Genomic DNA, 8,896 nt, shown 5'->3' with positions numbered 1-8,896 from the left:
CAAAGGGATAATGCAGGCTGAAATGCTGCATACCTTAGAGATTGCTGTTTGAATCTACAGTATAATGTGGGTAAGCAGAAAAATAACAGTCTCATGCTTTAGTGTGGAACAGAAGGTTTCAGAGATAAACTACATAAACTACTTCTAACCATTCATGTTAACCCATGATAAAGCTCAAATCTAGCAAATTCTTGCTTGGTGCATCATTCCTGCCCTATTTGTTCCCTGGTAGCGGTGAATGCAAGGCTAGACCACGTTAGAGGATTTTGATCCAAACTGAAGCTTAATTAAATTCTTAGTCATTCAATTGACCCAACAGCTGGTGATTGTTGGAAATGAAGCACGAAGAGTGTGTTTTATTAAAAATGTAATGTTAAATTATATGAGCAATGTCAATTCAAATGTGACTTCGTACCTGTCTTTGTGATACTCATTAAAATAGAAGTTCAGCACACATCTTATTAAAAGTCACAGTTGGTGTCCATATCTCTTGTTGGCAATGTGAGTAAAAGCTGGCATTGATGTCACTGAATAAACAGATGTACTAAAGGTGGGTGTTGAGATTACTGGCACGGATATTTCTTTCTGAGTTCCAGAATAAGCAAAGAAAAAATATTATGCCATCTTTTCATGGAAACTCTTCACTAAAGGTTTCTGCCACCTGAGCTATATCTCCTGCTAGAGCAGAGATATAAGTAAGAAACATATAATCGTTTTTTCTCCATCATTCAGAGTACTTCCATATAGTGCTCCAGTGACAATGCTCCATTTCTTTTAGTCATCACATGTGTTGTAGTAGTCATAGAGGGGGGAAAAAACGTATTACAATATAAGTTGAAAGCCTATTCTGATTTTTTAAAAAAAATAATTTCCCAGCAGAGCTGTTCTTCCACTGGACAATGAAAACACGTCTTGATTCTCCTAGGACTTAAACTCTTAGACTCTAAATGCAGCTATAACACATACCCCACTCCCAGCTTAGTTTATTTTATGATTCTTCCTCAGTTCAGTGGATTTACAACCCCTCTCACTTTTGTACTGAGCTTTGGGGGATTTTGATATTCATCCACCCGCTCTCTTTGGTAAACAATGTTAAAATCTCGCTGTTCCAGGTTTTCTCAATACATGTTTACAAGTGTAACATGGATTCTGAGAGGGTTTGATTCCTGCAGTGATATCAATCTTCCTTGCTAACATGAAGGTTTGAGTGATGATAAAGGCCAGATGATACCTTTGAACTCCAACCAGCACAGCATGAGAAGGTATCCACTGGAATCATGCTGCTCATTTCCTGTCTTGGGCATTAGTCTGGCACAGGTCCAGTTACTGACACATTTTAAATCACATTTTATCATCTACCTCAAAGGTCCCATATTATGCTTTTTTTAAAAATCCATGTCATTCAGATGCCTGATGTCCAACTACACTGTATTTGAAATGTCTTACCCCAAAGTGATCAGTGGTCCACAATATCTTTTGGTGAATATTGATAAATCCTCTCCTGCTCTCAAAAGGTCTGTTTTAATGGGGCGTAGCTCTCACCTCCCTATCTCCACCCCTCCCCGCTCTGAGCCTTCCCTATCTCCCTCTCCCCTCTGAGCTGCCCAATCAACACTGCCGTACCCCGCCCGTTCACGTGCATTTGTTTACTTGCGCCACTCGAACACGCCTGCATCACAGATCGATCGATCGCCATAGTCTGGAACTTTTTTAACTTTCAGTGACTTCGCTGCTACATATTTCGCTACAATTCTTCTCGTGTTTCCCACTCTTTTTTTTTCATGACATAACGGTTGATTTTTCGGCACTAAGCGTGTACTTGCTTCCTCAGTCTTTGCTGAACAATGACTCGTGGCTCATTTTGTAAACATGATGAGACAGGCCGGTCTCATCATGAGATAATTACATCTCGCTTCAAAGCGGTGATGTATTATTAATGTTCAAGCTGTGTTTTCCGAAAATCATCATGGACAATGGGAGCTAAGCTAACGCAAACTAATGAAACATGGAATTTTACTGGTAAGACCAGTTTTTCTCTTGTACTCTCAGACATGGGTGTGTGTGTGTGCATGTATACACGCAGCTCTTTGATCACTTAGGAGAGCCAAAGCTGCTTTCATTCACCAAAAAACTGGCAATTGTTCTGAATTAGTAATTAATGTGCAGCTGGTTATGTGTTCGCTGTGATGCTGGGGATAGCCTCAGGCGGACACACACACACACACACACACACACACACACACACACACACACACACACACACACACACACACACACACACACACACACACACACACCTGACTGCTAACTAGTTAGTCAAATGCTAGCTGATTTCAACAGCTTGTGAGGAACTTCCATTGTGTAGCTCTGAACCATGTCATTACCACACACTGCTACGTAGCCCGATCACAAACCAGTCACGCACCAACACACACACACACACACACACACACACACACACACATGACTGAAACAGACCTAACTAGTTAGCCAAATGCTAACTGAGTTCAACAGTTTGTGAGGAACTTTCAGTGTGTAGCTCTGAGGTAGGACATTACCGCACAATGCTCCCGTAGCCTGAACGAACTCCCCCCTAGGTGATTGCTACGCCCTTGGGCATGTCAACCAATCAATTTCGTCAATCACAGAGCAGATTTGTGACACCACAAATACCACTCTAGCAAAATCTAATCGTTTTGATTCGGTCCGGGCCAGGAATTCTGAAAACTCCAAATATCTATTAATGCAAGAAGCGTTTGTTTACCAGATTGTAGGAGTTGGTCGGGTTAGGGAGGACCATTTTGTATATGTAGAGACCTGAAACAGTGTGATTTTCATAATAGGACCCCTTTAATTACTTTGCCACCAGAGAATGTGAAAAGAGATGAACAGGGTTCAGGTCTTTTGCACCCACTGTCAGCTGGCATATTGTTTCAAAGGACTGCTACTCAAACTTGTTTCTGACTTGTAATGCTCTCGTTTTTGAAGCATTGCATATGATTACTCATAATCATTATTCACAAGAATTATAAATAATTATAATCATAAATATTTGGTATAGTGGGTGCACTCCAGTATTAAAATGAGGTAATGATATTAAGAATGCAACATAATCTGCAGCATTGCCTCTGGAAATGTATATCATTAAATGCATATTGAAATTCATAAGCTTTCTTCAAACCCTTATTTTCAGGAACCCGCAGGATATTTAAAGTTACCGCTTCTGTGAAAAAGCTCTGTCAGTAATCTCCTTTCATTGTCAAATGTCCAGCATTTTAGCTATTGATATATGGCAGAGACATCCAGCATTTCATAAAGGTCACAAGCCTGTGTGCTTCTTCAACCTTAGGTGTCCAATACTTCTACAGCCCCTCACTGAGTGAGAACAGATGGAGCCAAATCAAAACAACGGGAAGCCAAAGAAATACATTTGAGTCGTATGGGCTGACAGGACAGGACTGAGCCACACATGCTGTGTTTGACATATGTGGAGCTCTTTCAGTGGGTTCCAGAGGGGTGCATTTTGTCATAACCCACATGGCCCCATATTGTGCAGACATACTGGGATCTCTGTGATATGGTGCTACTTGACAGGAGACCAGAGAGAGGCCAAGTGTCACCAATTGTATGTCCTCACATTCTAAAAATAACAAAGGTTGAAATACATGTCTACTATACGGAACTGCCTCATATTGGTTTGTGTAAATATTGATTTAATCATGCCAAGTACCGAGTCTTAGCACTTTCATTTTCAGTAGGATGAATAAGTCACCAGATCCATTGAACTGCCTCCACAGATCTTCAGTGTTACAACAGCTGCAATAGAGCTTTTTTTTTCTATATCTATAAGTATTTCTTTTTCATTTTAAGGCTGGTAGTTCCTGATAGTGAAGTTGCAAGCTGTGCCAAGGCTTCAGAGCTTGGCACAGCTTGCACAAAATGACAAAGTTGAACAATCTCATGCAAACTGTGCATCATCTGGATGACAACATGAAGCAGTATTGGAGGGCACACACTGATGGCTGCACTACCATGTGGGTATAGTGTTGTTTTTCTGAGTCAAATATTAGAAGACTGGAGGTCACATAGAATTTACAGATGAAGCTCTGTCAGGTTGCTTGGGGATCATACATGAACAATCAGCTTTCAGCAGTCAAAAAACTCATCGCTTCAGAAACTTAACCTGGCCAAGATTGGTTCCTGCTCATACCTGAGCACCAATTATATCCAGGACAGCCAAACATCATTTAACTCCAACAGGTGAACAACCCAGTCAATAATTATAAAAAACAAACAAACAGGCAAGATGTGACAGATTTTTCATACAGGAAGCCTATAAGAGCTTGAGATTACTAACTCAAGTTGTCAGCAATCTCAATGTTGGTGAGCATTCCCATACACATAAATTCATTGCACATTCATTCCCTGCTCAGAAGTTCGCTGAGATGTGGATAAAATGATAAAATTCTGCAGATGAGGCACCAACTGGAAAACCGAAAAAAGTCATAGGCAGTCTGACATTGGAGCCAACTGTCCATTTTTAAAAAAAAAGTCCCTCTCACCCTTGTAGGGTGGTATCTGTGTGTCATCCTCAAGCTCAGGTCTTCTACCAGAGGCCTGGGAGTCTGAGGGTTCTGCGCAGTATCTTAGCTGTTCCTAGGACTGCGCTCTTCTGGACTGAGGCTTCAGATGTTGTTCCAGGAATCTGCTGGAGCCATTCTTCCAGTTTGGGGGTCACTGCCCCAAGTGCTCCTACTACCACGGGGACCACATTAACCTTAATCTTCCACATATGTTCCAGCTGTTCTTTCAACCCTTGATACTTCTCAATCTTTTCGTGTTCCTTCTTCCTGATGTTGGCGTCAGCTGGAATCGCCACATCTATCACCACTGCTCTCTTCTGCTCTTTGTCCATCACCACTATGTCCGGTTTGTTAGCCAGTAGCTGTTTGTCGGTCTGGAAGCTGAAGTCCCACAGGATCTTAGCCTTGCCGTTCTCAACATCCTTCGGTGGTATGTCCCATTGGGATTTGGGTACTTCTAGTCCATACCGGGTACAGATGTTCCTGTACACTATCACAGCTACTTGGTTGTGCCTTTCCATGTATGCTGTGCTGGCGAGCATCTTACACCCTGCTACCACATGCTGGACCGTCTCTGGGGCTTCTTTACATAGCCTGCACCTTGGGTCAGATCTACTGGGGTAGATATTTGCCTCCATTGCTCTTGTACTTAGGGCCTTTTCTTGTGCTGCCATGATCAGTGCCTCTGTACTGTCTGTCAGTCCAGCTTTACTCAGCCATTGGTAGGTCTTCTTGATATCAGCCACTTCCTCTATCTGACGGTGGTACATGCCTTGTAGGGGCTTGTCCCTCCATGTTGTCTCCTCCTCCTCTTCCTCCTCAGGTTTCTGCTGTCTAAGGCATTCACTGAGCAGTTCATCTGTTGGGGCCATCTTCCTGATGTACTCCTGGATTTTCAATGTTTCATTCTGGACAGTGGCCCTGATGCTCCCTAGTCCTCGGCCTCCCTCTTTCAGCTTAGTGTACAGCCTCAGGGTGCTGGACTTGGGGTGAAACCCTCCTAGCATGGTGAGGAGCTTTCTAGTCTTCATATCTGTGGCTTCTATCTCCTCCTTTGGCCAGCTTATGATCCCAGCAGAGTATCTGATGACTCGCAGTGCATACATGTTGATGGCTTGGACCTTGTTCTTGGCATTCAGCTGACTTCTCAGGACTTGCCTTACTCTCTGGAGGTATTTGACTGTGGATGACTTCCTTGCGGCCTTCCTTGCTAGCTGTCCTGTATGTGTCCTATCCTGCCCCCTGGTAGGTAAACCCAATCAGTTCTGATCATCTTGCCTCTTCTTGACACCATCCGGCCAAATTTGTCTAATCCGAATGGCATCCCTATGTCGTTGCTTTAGATCCTGGTGGTGTGGATCAGTGAGTCAATTTCTCGCTCATTCCTGGCATACAGCTTGATGTCATCCATGTAGAGGAGATGGCTGATTGTTGTCCTGCTTCGGAATCGGTATCCGTAGCCACTCTTTGTGATGATGTGACTGAGGGGGTTCAGGCCTAACTCTTTTCTGTGCCCCACTCATATATTGATCCATGTGCTTACTCATCTTAGCCGTCATGATGCCTGACAGGAGCTTCCATGTTGTACAGAGACAGCTTATTGGCCGGTAGTTGGATGGGGTGGATCCCTTCTGTGGGTCTTTCATGATCAGGACTGTCCTGTCTTCAGTTAACCATTCTGGATGCGTCTCATCCCTTAGCAGCTGGTTCATCTGTGCTGCTAGACACTCATGGAGTGCTGTCAGCTTCTTAATCCAGTATGTATAGATCATATCGGGGCCTGGTGCTGACCAACTCTTCATCTTTGACACTCTTTCTTGGATGTCTGGTTACTGGTTCTTCTTCTGGGAAGCAGCTATGGTCAGTCCTCAGGTCCACTACCCACTGGGCATCGGTGTTGTGTGATGCTTCTCTTTCCAATATGCCCTTCCAGTATTTCTCCACTTCAACTCTTGGTGGGTCTGACCGGCTGCTATTTCCCTGCCACTGAGAGTACACCTTTGCTGGTTGAGTGGAGAAATTATATATATATATATATATATATATATATATATCTTTATGCTATGTATAAACAAAATGTAATGTGTTGCATTGAACTGCTAGGCTTAGGCATTAAGCCCAGCAGTTCAATGCTACATTAGGTTTTACAACCATAACACACCATCTCCAACTGAACAGAAGATTGCCACATGGTGTTTTCTAATGCAGGCTTCAGGGTTTAACAATAAGAAAAACGGAGTGGCAAAGTAAAAAATAGAAATATCTGTTTCTGTTCATCCTTTTATTGTGATTATGACAATTTACTGGGAGTCAAATGCTAATTTTTACATGGAGGGAATATCATAGAGGAAATTTGAGCACATTCCTCAGCTGAAGCTTACCATTTGTGCTCAAAACTGAAGAACTCTTGATCAGAAGGGGCTGCTCTACAGACTGGGTCATGACCCCTACAGCTAGAAGCCAAATCCGTCTAATTGAAACTAGGTGTGGATAAGTGAACTGGGATAAAGGTTGTTTTTTTTTTTTAGGTAAGAAAAAGTAAGAGTACAATAGTCAACCTTTTTCTTTACCGGAAGATTTTTACAGGAGTCTAAAATTTTGCTAAGGGCAACATCTAACTGTCTATAATGAGGATGGTGCTCACACCAAGCACAAGTACAGGATTACACAGGGTTATTCTGCATCTCTCCATCACACACGTGCATCTTCAGGCACGGCTTTTACCTGCTCCAAGGAAAATGGACCGATATGTAAGTGTGTTAGACCTTCACCAATTATAACTGGTTTTCCATAAAAATTCCCAACTGAGAGTAACATCTCGCTGAAGAATGAATCTTCTGCTTGAACGTCACATTAAATATGATAATATATTCTACACTTTAAACACAAAGTGCTCATTAAAAGATTTATCTTATGTTACCATACATTAAATGTAATCAATAGTTCTCTGAGGAAGAATAAGACTCACTCAGGTCTTAAAATGTCAGGTCTTTCTACAATGATTGCCTGTTTAAACAAAAATTATGATCTAACTATGCCTTTCACTTTCATCTGGATACATATTTTGATAAGATAAGATAGTACTTTATTGATCCCCATGGGGAAATTACTTCCACACAGCCTGCTAGTGAGGTGTACTGGGTCACTTTAGTTCTATGGAGCGCCATCACTTTAAGGGGGGGGGGGCGTTAGGGGGGTGATAGGAGGGGAGGATGGGTCAATGGGGAAGGAGCGGGAGTATAGTGAAGACTGGCAAAAAAATCACTCCTTATTGCTACAAATATTTGCACAGACATAACAATAACATGATGGGTGAATCAGAGAGCTATGATATGATATATGATATGATATGATATATGAATGCAAGCTACTTCAAAATTCAGTTTATGTACGTGTTTTCTGTTGGAAATTCTTGTTCCAGATGACACTGCCAAAGAGTCGATAACAGGTGTCAGAGAAGGGCTAAAACTTCAGTTCAGCCTTGTCTCATCCTGAGGAATTTGGTGTTATCAGCTGCAGACCAATAATGTGGGAGGTACCAGAATATGGGAAAAGGATGACTTTGGATTTGAGGGACATAAACCAAATTAGTCCTCTCTATAATCCTGCCAGGCTACCAACTTCCCAACTACTCCGTGCAGAGTTTTGGTTGGGTGTGGCTATTAGCTCCAGGAGGTTTATGGTTCTATTCTGAAAAGGGATAACATAATGTGCGTATACAAAGGTATTTATCAGATGACATAATTATTCCTCCCTGAAAAATTAACAGATCATATCCCACAAACCATCTGCTCCATGTAATAAGTGACCATAAAACCCAATGTTCACCTGAGCATGTAATATAATAGCATTGTAAAGATTACCCATGTTGGCCATCTCATGCAATAGTAAGCTTCATATTCATTGACATTTACTGCTCTCCAAACGACAGCTAGGCAAATATTACATATTCATCCTCAAGCCATTACCTTTGATCAACAAAAGATGTAGAACCATGTTTCATCTTCAGGGGAAACCAAAAGGTTTTTACAAGAAGGCCGCAGGCTCTAATGGGACCCAGGTCCAGTGTATATATTATAACAGTGTTAAACCTTATACCTTTTAGTGCTCAGGTTTGAATACTTTTTTCTAATCTATTTGGCCCTAATAAATTATCGAGAAAGCTGTAAAAGTTGCAAAATTATCAAAATTTCAAAAAGAGCAGTGGCAAACACAATTATACATGGTTTGCTTCACAAGTCTATGCTTGACTGAACAACTGCAATTACTGTAAATCATAGCGCTATTCTGCAATCAATATGCAGCTGTCCTGC

The sequence above is a fragment of the Antennarius striatus genome, chromosome 1 (assembly GCF_040054535.1).
Source record: "Antennarius striatus isolate MH-2024 chromosome 1, ASM4005453v1, whole genome shotgun sequence".
NCBI classification, from domain to species: Eukaryota; Metazoa; Chordata; class Actinopteri; order Lophiiformes; family Antennariidae; genus Antennarius; species Antennarius striatus.
The sequence above is the reverse complement of the archived record's forward strand: the minus strand, read 5'-3'. Positions refer to the sequence as shown.